Here is a 13,598-nt window from a genome sequence, read left to right on the forward strand (position 1 = left end):
TACATGTTTTTGAATATGTCCAAATTCACGACAAATCATTGATTATGTGCTTGGTTTTGGCTTTGAAAAGTCATATTGCATGATAATTTTTCTGAGTATACTTAAATATGGACAGAGACATTTTTTTTGAAAATGTTGCAAAAGTGCACTTAGAAAGAACCTGGATAGCTCAGTCTGTAAAGCACCCGTCTTTTAATCTGAGGGTCCATTATTTACATCATTGTTCAGTTTTGAGGCTTTTTAACGTAGACCTATCATTTAGCTTTGTTTAAATCATACCTAGCTTTTCAGAAATAAATGTCATGTGGATATGAGGATTAACACTACTTTGGCAATTTTATGACTTGTTTTCGGCATTTTTCCCTCTGTAAACTCTATGTTTAACTTTCAATACTCTTTAAGCTGATGTGTGGAAACTAGCAGCTATGATGTCCCCCATAAAAAACACACAGAATCAGAGTGATTCCTACTTTTTTTTCTTTGCAGCACATTTAGCAGTAGCAATATGAAAGTCAAAATTAATCAATACTGAGCTGTGTGAATGTGAATTCAGCTTTGGAGTAAACTAAATCAACCGCTTGATGATGCAACTTCACCTGCCTTTAACTGCCCAAATCTGATAGCCTTTCACTGGGCTGAATACTCATCACTCCTCTTCCCCTGTTTCCTCTACATAGAGTATAAAAAGAGATGTAACCTGACACCTCATTATGCTGGCAGACTATGTGCTGGCTTTGGTTTTGGGTATGTACACACATATGATAAAAATCAACATATCTGAAGATACATTTAGATGAATCAGAAGCAAATCTTGAAAAATGTGCTAAGTTTGTTCAAAAGGAGCCTGGATAGCTCAGTCGGTAGAGCATCAGACTTTTAATCTGAGGGTCCAGGGTTCAAGTCCCTGTTCAGGCATTAAGCCTTTAAATCTCAACAGATCACTTTGTATTGTTTAAATCTCAGCTTGTGCTTGAAGATTAGTTGCATGCTTAATGCACTTGTTTGACATGAGAAATAAAATGCTCTTTCACAGTAGAGAAAAAAACAAAAAACATGTCTTTGAATATGTCCATATTCACGACAAATCATTGATTATGTGCTTGGTTTTGGCTTTGAACAGTCATATTGGATGATAATTTTTCTGAGTTTACTTAAATATGGACAGAGACATTTTTTTTGAAAATGTTGCAAAAGTGCACTTAGAAAGAACCTGGATAGCTCAGTCTGTAAAGCACCCGTCTTTTAATCTGAGGGTCCATTATTTACATCATTGTTCAGTTTTGAGGCTTTTTAACCTAGACCTATCATTTATCTTTGTTTAAATCATACCTAACTTTTCAGAAATAAATGTCATGTGGATATGAGGATTAACACTACTTTGGCAATTTTATGACTTGTTTTCGGCATTTTTCCCTCTGTAGACTCTATGTCTAACTTTCAATACTCTTTAAGCTGATGTGTGGAAACTAGCAGCTATGATGTCTCCCATAAAAAACACACAGAATCAGAGTGATTCCTACTTTTTTTTCTTTGCAGCACATTTAGCAGTACCAATATGAAAGTCAAAATTAATCAATACTGAGCTGTGTGAATGTGAATTCAGCTTTGGAGTAAACTAAATCAACCGCTTGATGATGCAACTTCACCTGCCTTTAACTGCCCAAATCTGATAGCCTTTCACTGGGCTGAATACTCATCACTCCTCTTCCCCTGTTTCCTATACATAGAGTATAAAAAGAGATGTAACCTGACACCTCATTATGCTGGCAGACTATGTGCTGGCTTTGGTTTTGGGTATGTACACACATATGAAAAAAATCAACATATCTGAAGATACATTTAGATGAATCAGAAGTAAATCTTGAAAAATGTGCTACGTTTGCTCAGAAGGAGCCTGATGCTCTACCAGTTGGTAGAGCATCAGACTTTTAATCTGAGGGTCCAGGGTTCAAGTCCCTGTTCAGGTGTTAAGCTTTTAAATCTCAACAGATCACTTTGTATAGTTTAAATCTCAGCTTGTGCTTGAAGATTAGTTGCATGCTTAATGCACTTGTTTGACATGAGAAATAAAATGCTCTTATACACTAGAGAAAAAACAAAAAACATGTCTTTGAATATGTCCAAACTCACGACAAATTATTGATTATGTGCTTGGTTTTGGCTTTGAACAGTCATATTAAATGATAATTTTTCTGAATATAATTAAATATGGACAGAGACATTTTTTTTTAAATGTTGCAACAGTGCACTTAGAAAGAAAATTGGACAGCTCAGTCAGTAAAGCAACCGTCTTTTAATCTGAGGGTCCATTATTTACGTCATTGTTCAGTTTTGAGGCTTTTTAACCTAGATCTATCATTTAGCTTTGTTTAAATCATACCTAGCTTTTCAGAAATAAATGTCATGTGGATATGAGGATTAACACTACTTTGGCAATTTTATGACTTGTTTTCGGCATTTTTCCCTCTGTAGACTCTATGTCTAACTTTCAATACTCTTTAAGCTGATGTGTGGAAACTAGCAGCTATGATGTCTCCCATAAAAAACACACAGAATCAGAGTGATTCCTACTTTTTTTTCTTTGCAGCACATTTAGCAGTACCAATATGAAAGTCAAAATTAATCAATACTGAGCTGTGTGAATGTGAATTCAGCTTTGGAGTAAACTAAATCAACCGCTTGATGATGCAACTTCACCTGCCTTTAACTGCCCAAATCTGATAGCCTTTCACTGGGCTGAATACTCATCACTCCTCTTCCCCTGTTTCCTATACATAGAGTATAAAAAGAGATGTAACCTGACACCTCATTATGCTGGCAGACTATGTGCTGGCTTTGGTTTTGGGTATGTACACACATATGAAAAAAATCAACATATCTGAAGATACATTTAGATGAATCAGAAGTAAATCTTGAAAAATGTGCTACGTTTGCTCAGAAGGAGCCTGATGCTCTACCAGTTGATAGAGCATCAGACTTTTAATCTGAGGGTCCAGGGTTCAAGTCCCTGTTCAGGTGTTAAGCTTTTAAATCTCAACAGATCACTTTGTATAGTTTAAATCTCAGCTTGTGCTTGAAGATTAGTTGCATGCTTAATGCACTTGTTTGACATGAGAAATAAAATGCTCTTATACACTAGAGAAAAAACAAAAAACATGTCTTTGAATATGTCCAAACTCACGACAAATTATTGATTATGTGCTTGGTTTTGGCTTTGAACAGTCATATTAAATGATAATTTTTCTGAATATAATTAAATATGGACAGAGACATTTTTTTTTAAATGTTGCAACAGTGCACTTAGAAAGAAAATTGGACAGCTCAGTCAGTAAAGCAACCGTCTTTTAATCTGAGGGTCCATTATTTACGTCATTGTTCAGTTTTGAGGCTTTTTAACCTAGATCTATCATTTAGCTTTGTTTAAATCATACCTAGCTTTTCAGAAATAAATGTCATGTGGATATGAGGATTAACACTACTTTGGCAATTTTATGACTTGTTTTCTGCATTTTTCCCTCTGTAGACTCTATGTTTAACTTTCAGTACTCTTTAAGCTGATGGGTGGAAACTAGCAGCTATGATGTCTCCCATAAAAAACACACAGAATCAGAGTGATTCCTACTTTTTTTTCTTTGCAGCACATTTAGCAGTACCAATATGAAAGTCAAAATTAATCAATACTGAGCTGTGTGAATGTGAATTCAGCTTTGGAGTAAACTAAATCAACCGCTCCATGATGCAACTTCACCTGCCTTTAACTGCCCAAATCTGATAGCCTTTCACTGTGCTGAATACTCATCATTCCTCTTCCCCTGTTTCCTATACATAGAGTATAAAAAGAGATGTAACCTGACACCTCATTACGCTGGCAGACTATGTGCTGGCTTTGGTTTTGGGTATGTACACACATATGAAAAAAATCAACATATCTGAAGATACATTTAGATGAATCAGAAGCAAATCTTGAAAAATGTGCTAAGATTGTTCAGAAGGAGCCTGGATAGCTCAGTCGGTAGAGCATCAGTTTTTTAATCTGAGGGTCCAGGGTTCAAGTCCATGTTCAGGTGTTAAGCTTTTAAATCTCAACAGATCACTTTGTATTGTTTAAATCTCAGCTTGTGCTTGAAGATTAGTTGCATGCTCTTGTTTGACATGAGAAATAAAATGCTCTTGTTTGACATGAGAAATAAAATGCTCTTTTACACTAGAGAAAAAAACAAAAAACATGTCTTTGAATATGTCCAAATTCACGACAAATCATTGATTATGTGCTTGGTTTTGGCTTTGAAAAGTCATATTGCATGATAATTTTTCTGAGTATACTTAGATATGGACAGAGACATTTTCATTGAAAATGTTGCAAAAGTGCACTTAGAAAGAACCTGGATAGCTCAGTCTGTAAAGCACCCGTCTTTTAATCTGAGGGTCCATTATTTACATCATTGTTCAGTTTTGAGGCTTTTTAACCTAGACCTATCATTTAGCTTTGTTTAAATCATACCTAGCTTTTCAGAAATAAATGTCATGTGGTTATGAGGATTAACACTACTTTGGCAATTTTATGACTTGTTTTCAGCATTTTTCCCTCTGTAAACTCTATGTTTAACTTTCAATACTCTTTAAGCTGATGTGTGGAAACTAGCAGCTATGATGTCCCCCATAAAAAACACACAGAATCAGTGATTCCTACTTTTTTTTCTTTGCAGCACATTTAGCAGTAGCAATATGAAAGTCAAAATTAATCAATACTGAGCTGTGTGAATGTGAATTCAGCTTTGGAGTAAACTAAATCAACCGCTTGATGATGCAACTTCACCTGCCTTTAACTGCCCAAATCTGATAGCCTTTCACTGGGCTGAATACTCATCACTCCTCTTCCCCTGTTTCCTATACATAGAGTATAAAAAGAGATGTAACCTGACACCTCATTATGCTGGCAGACTATGTGCTGGCTTTGGTTTTGGGTATGTACACACATATGAAAAAAATCAACATATCTGAAGATACATGTAGATGAATCAGAAGTAAATCTTAAAAAATGTGCTAAGCGTGTTCAGAAGGAGCCTGATGCTCTACCAGTTGGTAGAGCATCAGACTTTTAATCTGAGGGTCCAGGGTTCAAGTCCCTGTTCAGACGTTAAGCTTTTAAATCTCAACAGATCACTTTGTATTGTTTAAATCTCAGCTTGTGCTTGAAGATTAGTTGCATGTTTAATGCACTTGTTTGACATGAGAAATAAAATGCTCTTTTACACTAGAGAAAAAAACAAAAAACATGTCTTTGAATATGTCCAAATTCATGACAAATCATTGATTATGTGCTTGGTTTTGGCTTTGAACAGTCATATTGGATGATAATTTTTCTGAGTATACTTAAATATGGACAGAGACATTTTTTTTGAAAATGTTGCAAAAGTGCACTTAGAAAGAACCTGGATAGCTCAGTCTGTAAAGAACCCGTCTTTTAATCGGAGGGTCCATTATTTACATCATTGTCCAGTTTTGAGGCTTTTTAACCTAGACCTATCATTTAGCTTTGTTTAAATCATACCTAGCTTTTCAGAAATAAATGTCATGTGGATATGAGGATTAACACTACTTTGGCAATTTTATGACTTGTTTTCTGCTTTTTTCCCTCTGTAGACTCTATGTCTAACTTTCAATACTCTTTAAGCTGATGTGTGGAAACTAGCAGCTAAGATGTCTCACATAAAAAACACACAGAATCAGAGTGATTCCTACTTTTTTTTCTTTGCAGCACATTTAGCAGTACCAATATGAAAGTCAAAATTAATCAATACTGAGCTGTGTGAATGTGAATTCAGCTTTGGAGTAAACTAAATCAACCGCTTGATGATGCAACTTCACCTGCCTTTAACTGCCCAAATCTGATAGCCTTTCACTGGGCTGAATACTCATCACTCCTCTTCCCCTGTTTCCTATACATAGAGTATAAAAAGAGATGTAACCTGACACCTCATTATGCTGGCAGACTATGTGCTGGCTTTGGTTTTGGGTATGTACACACATATGAAAAAAATCAACATATCTGAAGATACATTTAGATGAATCAGAAGTAAATCTTGAAAAATGTGCTAAGCGTGTTCAGAAGGAGCCTGATGCTCTACCAGTTGGTAGAGCATCAGACTTTTAATCTGAGGGTCCAGGGTTCAAGTCCCTGTTCAGACGTTAAGCTTTTAAATCTCAACAGATCACTTTGTATTGTTTAAATCTCAGCTTGTGCTTGAAGATTAGTTGCATGTTTAATGCACTTGTTTGACATGAGAAATAAAATGCTCTTTTACACTAGAGAAAAAAACAAAAAACATGTCTTTGAATATGTCCAAATTCATGACAAATCATTGATTATGTGCTTGGTTTTGGCTTTGAACAGTCATATTGGATGATAATTTTTCTGAGTATACATAAATATGGACAGAGACATTTTTTTTGAAAATGTTGCAAAAGTGCACTTAGAAAGAACCTGGATAGCTCAGTCTGTAAAGAACCCGTCTTTTAATCTGAGGGTCCATTATTTACGTCATTGTCCAGTTTTGAGGCTTTTTAACCTAGACCTATCATTTAGCTTTGTTTAAATCATACCTAGCTTTTCAGAAATAAATGTCATGTGGATATGAGGATTAACACTACTTTGGCAATTTTATGACTTGTTTTCTGCTTTTTTCCCTCTGTAGACTCTATGTCTAACTTTCAATACTCTTTAAGCTGATGTGTGGAAACTAGCAGCTAAGATGTCTCACATAAAAAACACACAGAATCAGAGTGATTCCTACTTTTTTTTCTTTGCAGCACATTTAGCAGTACCAATATGAAAGTCAAAATTAATCAATACTGAGCTGTGTGAATGTGAATTCAGCTTTGGAGTAAACTAAATCAACCGCTTGATGATGCAACTTCACCTGCCTTTAACTGCCCAAATCTGATAGCCTTTCACTGGGCTGAATACTCATCACTCCTCTTCCCCTGTTTCCTATACATAGAGTATAAAAAGAGATGTAACCTGACACCTCATTATGCTGGCAGACTATGTGCTGGCTTTGGTTTTGGGTATGTACACACATATGAAAAAAATCAACATATCTGAAGATACATTTAGATGAATCGGAAGTAAATCTTGAAAAATGTGCTAAGTTTGTTCAGAAGGAGACTGGGTAGCTCAGTTGGTAGAGCATCAGACTTTTAGTCTGAGGGTCCAGGGTTCAAGTCCCTGTTCAGGCGTTTAGCTTTTAAATCTCAACAGATCACTTTGTATAGTTTAAATCTCAGCTTGTGCTTGAAGCTTAGTTGCATGCTTAATGCACTTGTTTGACATGAGAAATAAAATGCTCTTATACACTAGAGAAAAAACAAAAAACATGTCTTTGAATATGTCCAAACTCACGACAAATTATTGGTTATGTGCTTGGTTTTGGCTTTGAACAGTCATATTGAATGATAATTTTTCTGAATATAATTAAATATGGACAGAGACATTTTTTTTTTAAATGTTGCAACAGTGCACTTAGAAAGAAAATTGGACAACTCAGTCAGTAAAGCAACCGTCTTTTAATCTGAGGGTCCATTATTTACGTCATTGTTCAGTTTTGAGGCTTTTTAACCTAGATCTATCATTTAGCTTTGTTTAAATCATACCTAGCTTTTCAGAAATAAATGTCATGTGGATATGAGGATTAACACTACTTTGGCAATTTTATGACTTGTTTTCTGCATTTTTCCCTCTGTAGACTCTATGTCTAACTTTCAGTACTCTTTAAGCTGATGGGTGGAAACTAGCAGCTATGATGTCTCCCATAAAAAACACACAGAATCAGAGTGATTCCTACTTTTTTTTCTTTGCAGCACATTTAGCAGTACCAATATGAAAGTCAAAATTAATCAATACTGAGCTGTGTGAATGTGAATTCAGCTTTGGAGTAAACTAAATCAACCGCTTCATGATGCAACTTCACCTGCCTTTAACTGCCCAAATCTGATAGCCTTTCACTGGGCTGAATACTCATCATTCCTCTTCCCCTGTTTCCTATACATAGAGTATAAAAAGAGATGTAACCTGACACCTCATTATGCTGGCAGACTATGTGCTGGCTTTGGTTTTGGGTATGTACACACATATGAAAAAAATCAACATATCTGAAGATACATTTAGATGAATCAGAAGCAAATCTTGAAAAATGTGCTAAGCTTGTTCAGAAGGAGCCTGGATAGCTCAGTTGGTAGAGCATCAGTCTTTTAATCTGAGGGTCCAGGGTTCAAGTCCCTGTTCAGGTGTTAAGCTTTTAAATCCCAACAGATCACTTTGTATTGTTTAAATCTCAGCTTGTGCTTGAAGATTAGTTGCATGCTTAATGCACTTGATTGACATGAGAAATAAAATGCTCTTTTACAGTAGAGAAAAAAACAAAAAACCTGTCTTTGAATATGTCCAAATTCACGACAAATCATTGATTATGTGCTTGGCTTTGAACAGTCATATTGGATGATAATTTTTCTGAGTATACTTAAATATGGACAGAGACATTTTTTTTGAAAATGTTGCAAAAGTGCACTTAGAAAGAACCTGGATAGCTCAGTCTGTAAAGCACCCGTCTTTTAATCTGAGGGTCCATTATTTACGTCATTGTTCAGTTTTGAGGCTTTTTAACCTAGACCTATCATTTAGCTTTGTTTAAATCATACCTAGCTTTTCAGAAATAAATGTCATGTGGATATGAGGATTAACACTACTTTGGCAATTTTATGACTTGTTTTCGGCATTTTTCCCTCTGTAGACTCTATGTCTAACTTTCAATACTCTTTAAGCTGATGTGTGGAAACTAGCAGCTATGATGTCTCCCATAAAAAACACACAGAATCAGAGTGATTCCTACTTTTTTTTCTTTGCAGCACATTTAGCAGTAGCAATATGAAAGTCAAAATTAATCAATACTGAGCTGTGTGAATGTGAATTCAGCTTTGGAGTAAACTAAATCAACCGCTTGATGATGCAACTTCACCTGCCTTTAACTGCCCAAATCTGATAGCCTTTCACTGGGCTGAATACTCATCACTCCTCTTCCCCTGTTTCCTATACATAGAGTATAAAAAGAGATGTAACCTGACACCTCATTATGCTGGCAGACTATGTGCTGTCTTTGGTTTTGGGTATGTACACACATATGAAAAAAATCAACATATCTGAAGATACATTTAGATGAATCAGAAGTAAATCTTGAAAAATGTGCTAAATTTGTTCAGAAGGAGCCTGATTCTCTACCAGTTGGTAGAGCATCAGACTTTCTTTCTGAGGGTCCAGGGTTCAAGTACCTGTTCAGGCGTTAAGCTTTTAAATCTCAACAGATCACTTTGTATTGTTTAAATCTCAGCTTGTGCTTGAAGATTAGTTGCATGCTTAATGCACTTGTTTGACATGAGAAATAAAATGCTCTTTTACACTAGAGAAAAAAACAAAAAACATGTCTTTGAATATGTCCAAATTCACGACAAATCATTGATTATGTGCTTGGTTTTGGCTTTGAACAGTCATATTGGATGATAATTTTTCTGAATATACTTAAATATGGACAGAAACATTTTTTTTTAAAATGTTGCAACAGTGCACTTTGAAAGAAAATTGGATAGCTCAGTCAGTAAAGCACCCATCTTTTAATCTGAGGGTCCATTAATTACGTCATTGTTCAGTTTTGAGGCTTTTTAACCTAGACCTATCATTTAGCTTTGTTTAAATCATACCTAGCTTTTCAGAAACAAATGTCATGTGGATATGAGGATTAACACTACTTTGGCAATTTTATGACTTGTTTTCTGCATTTTTCCATCTGTAGACTCTATGTCTAACTTTCAGTACTCTTTAAGCTGATGGGTGGAAACTAGCAGCTATGATGTCTCCCATAAAAAACACACAGAATCAGAGTGATTCCTACTTTTTTTTCTTTGCAGCACATTTAGCAGTACCAATATGAAAGTCAAAATTAATCAATGCTGAGCTGTGTGAATGTGAATTCAGCTTTGGAGTAAACTAAATCAACCGCTTGATGATGCAACTTCACCTGCCTTTAACTGCCCAAATCTGATAGCCTTTCACTGGGCTGAATACTCATCATTCCTCTTCCCCTGTTTCCTATACATAGAGTATAAAAAGAGATGTAACCTGTCACCTCATTATGCTGGCAGACTATGTGCTGGCTTTGGCTTTGGGTATGTACACACATATGAAAAAAAATCAACATATCTGAAGATACATTTAGATGAATCGGAAGCAAATCTTGAAAAATGTGCTAAGTTTGATCAGAAGGAGCTTGGATAGCTCAGTCAGTAGAGCATCAGACTTTTAATCTGAGGGTCCAGGGTTCAAGTCCCTGTTCAGGCATTAAGCTTTTAAATCTCAACAGATTACTTTGTATTGTTTAAATCTCAGCTTGTGCTTGAAGATTAGTTGCATGCTTAATGCACTTGTTTGACATGAGAAATAAAATGCTCTTTTACACTAGAGAAAAAAACAAAAAACATGTCTTTGAATATGTCCAAATTCACGACAAATCATTGATTATGTGCTTGGTTTTGGCTTTGAACAGTCATATTGGATGATAATTTTTCTGAGTATACTTAAATTTGGAGAGAGACATTTTTTTTGAAAATGTAGCAAAAGTGCACTTAGAAAGAACCTGGATAGCTCAGTCTGTAAAGCACCCGTCTTTCAATTTGAGGGTCCATTATTTACGTCATTTTTCAGTTTTGAGGCTTTTTAACCTAGACCTATCATTTAGCTTTGTTTAAATCATACCTAGCTTTTCAGAAATAAATGTCATGTGGATATGAGGATTAACACTACTTTGGCAATTTTATGACTTGTTTTCTGCATTTTTCCCTGTGTAGACTCTATGTCTAACTTTCAGTACTCTTTAAGCTGATGGGTGGAAACTAGCAGCTATGATGTCTCCCATAAAAAACACACAGAATCAGAGTGATTCCTACTTTTTTTTCTTTGCAGCACATTTAGCAGTACCAATATGAAAGTCAAAATTAATCAATACTGAGCTGTGTGAATGTGAATTCAGCTTTGGAGTAAACTAAATCAACCGCTTGATGATGCAACTTCACCTGCCTTTAACTGCCCAAATCTGATAGCCTTTCACTGGGCTGAATACTCATCATTACTCTTCCCCTGTTTCCTATACATAGAGTATAAAAAAAGATGTAACCTGACACCTCATTATGCTGGCAGACTGTGTGCTGGCTTTGGTTTTGGGTATGTACACACATATGAAAAAAATCAACATATCTGAAGATACATTTAGATGAATCGGAAGCAAATCTTGAAAAATGTGCTAAGTTTGTTCTGAAGGAGCCTGGATAGCTCAGTCAGTAGAGCATCAGACTTTTAATCTCAGGGTCCAGGGTTCAAGTCCCTGTTCAGGCATTAAGCTTTTAAATCTCAACAGATCACTTTGTATTGTTTAAGGCTGTGTGCCCACGTAGCGTTTTTCAAGCGTATATGCTGCGGAATTTCCGCAGCGTAAAAGCTTGAAAAACGCATGTATATCCGCACCCCATGGTCCCCAACGGCATTCCGCAATGTCAATGCCCATGCTGCGGATTTTTCCGCAGCATATATGCTGCGGTCAAAAATCCGCAGCATGTTCATTAATTTTGCGGAAGCGCAGCGGAATCAATATGCGGATGGTACCCAAGTCTGGAGGAGAGGAGACTCTCATCCAGACCTGGGTACCAAAGAACCTGTAAAAAAAAAGAATAAAATAAAGTTTATACTTATCTTCTGATGTGTTCCCTCCATCGCGCTGTTGTCTGAAGGACCTGCCACGTCATTGAGTCATGTGATCCATCACATGACTCAATGACATCACCGTAGGTCCTGCACACAACAGCGTGAGCCGCTCAAGCCTCCGGACGGGGCAGAGAATGCATCAGAAGGTGAGTATAAACTTTATTTTTTTATTTTTTACCATTCTGAACAAGTTGTCAAGCACTTTTCCAAGTGAAGCTTGGAGAAGTGCTTGATAACCCGCATGCGGAAATGCATGCAAAGTCGCCTCACAAACGCTTCTACCTGGCGGGAAATCCACATGTAATATCCGCATGCGATTTTCCCGCCAGGGAGAAGCGTAAAAAATATGCTTCAGGTCCGCAACGTGGGCACATAGCCTTAATCTCAGCTTGTGCTTGAAGATTAGTTGCATGCTTAATGCACTTGTTTGACATGAGAAATAAAATGCTCTTTTACAGTAGAGAAAAAAACAAAAAACATGTCTTTGAATATGCCCAAACTCACGACAAATCATTGATTATGTGCTTGGTTTTGGCTTTGAACAGTCATATTGGATGATAATTTTTCTGAATATACTTAAATATGGACAGAGACATTTTTTTTGAAAATGTTGCAAAAGTGCACTTAGAAAGAACCTGGATAGCTCAGTCTGTAAAGCACCCGTCTTTTAATCTGAGGGTCCATTATTTACGTCATTGTTCAGTTTTGAGGCTTTTTAACCTAGACCTATCATTTAGCTTTGTATAAATCATACCTAGCTTTTCAGAAATAAATGTCATGTGGATATGAGGATTAACACTACTTTGGCAATTTTATGACTTGTTTTCTGCATTTTTCCCTCTGTAGACTCTCTATCTAACTTTCAATACTCTTTAAGCTGATGTGTGGAAACTAGCAGCTATGATGTCTCCCATAAAAAACACACAGAATCAGAGTGATTCCTACTTTTTTTTCTTTGCAGCACATTTAGCAGTACCAATATGAAAGTCAAAATTAATCAATACTGAGCTGTGTGAATGTGAATTCAGCTTTGGAGTAAACTAAATCATCCGCTTGATGATGCAAATTCACCTGCCTTTAGCTGCCCAAATCTGATAGCCTTTCACTGGGCTGAATACTCATCATTCCTCTTCCCCTGTTTCCTATACATAGAGTATAAAAAGAGATGTAACCTGACACCTCATTATGCTGGCAGACTATGTGCTGGCTTTGGTTTTGGGTACGTACACACATATGAAAAAAATCAACATATCTGAAGATACATTTAGATGAATCGGAAGTAAATCTTGAAAAATGTGCTAAGTTTGTTCAGAAGGAACCTGGATAGCTAAGTCGGTAGAACATTTGACTTCTAATCTGAGGGTCCAGGGTTCAAGTCCTTGTTTAGGCGTTAAGCTTTTAAATCTCAACAGATCACTTTGTATTGTTTAAATTTCAGCTTGTGCTTGAAGATTAGTTGCATGCTTAATGCACTTGTTTGACATGAGAAATAAAATGCTCTTATACACTAGAGAAAAAACAAAAAAACATGTCTTTGAGTATGTCCAAACTCACGACAAATTATTGATTATGTGCTTGGTTTTGGCTTTGAACAGTCATATTGAATGATAATTTTTCTGAATATACTTAAATATGGACAGAAACATTTTTTTTTTAAATGTTGCAACAGTGCACTTAGAAAGAAAATTGGATAGCTCAGTCAGTAAAGCACCCGTCTTTTAATCTGAGGGTCCATTATTTACATCATTGTTCAGTTTTGAGGCTTTTTAACCTAGACCTATCATTTAGCTTTGTT

General features: G+C 36.0%; 6 non-coding genes across 6 annotated transcripts; all 6 read left to right on the forward strand.

Annotated features, from left to right (window-relative positions):
• The first annotated feature begins 842 nt into the window (after positions 1-842).
• On the forward strand, positions 843-915 carry TRNAK-UUU (transfer RNA lysine (anticodon UUU)). The gene has a single exon. It is a non-coding gene; the product is annotated as a tRNA-Lys (tRNA).
• Positions 916-3,994: 3,079 nt separating this feature from the next.
• On the forward strand, positions 3,995-4,067 carry TRNAK-UUU (transfer RNA lysine (anticodon UUU)). The gene has a single exon. It is a non-coding gene; the product is annotated as a tRNA-Lys (tRNA).
• A 3,099-nt stretch (positions 4,068-7,166) lies between these two features.
• On the forward strand, positions 7,167-7,239 carry TRNAK-UUU (transfer RNA lysine (anticodon UUU)). The gene has a single exon. It is a non-coding gene; the product is annotated as a tRNA-Lys (tRNA).
• A 977-nt stretch (positions 7,240-8,216) lies between these two features.
• TRNAK-UUU (transfer RNA lysine (anticodon UUU)) lies at positions 8,217-8,289 on the forward strand. Its single transcript has one exon. It is a non-coding gene; the product is annotated as a tRNA-Lys (tRNA).
• A 2,025-nt stretch (positions 8,290-10,314) lies between these two features.
• TRNAK-UUU (transfer RNA lysine (anticodon UUU)) lies at positions 10,315-10,387 on the forward strand. The gene has a single exon. It is a non-coding gene; the product is annotated as a tRNA-Lys (tRNA).
• A 977-nt stretch (positions 10,388-11,364) lies between these two features.
• On the forward strand, positions 11,365-11,437 carry TRNAK-UUU (transfer RNA lysine (anticodon UUU)). The gene has a single exon. It is a non-coding gene; the product is annotated as a tRNA-Lys (tRNA).
• The last annotated feature ends 2,161 nt before the right edge of the window (positions 11,438-13,598 follow it).

The sequence above is a fragment of the Phyllobates terribilis genome, unplaced genomic scaffold, assembly GCF_046119375.1.
Source record: "Phyllobates terribilis strain yellow unplaced genomic scaffold, ASM4611937v1 Scaffold_1__5_contigs__length_1240528914, whole genome shotgun sequence".
Taxonomy (NCBI): Eukaryota; Metazoa; Chordata; class Amphibia; order Anura; family Dendrobatidae; genus Phyllobates; species Phyllobates terribilis.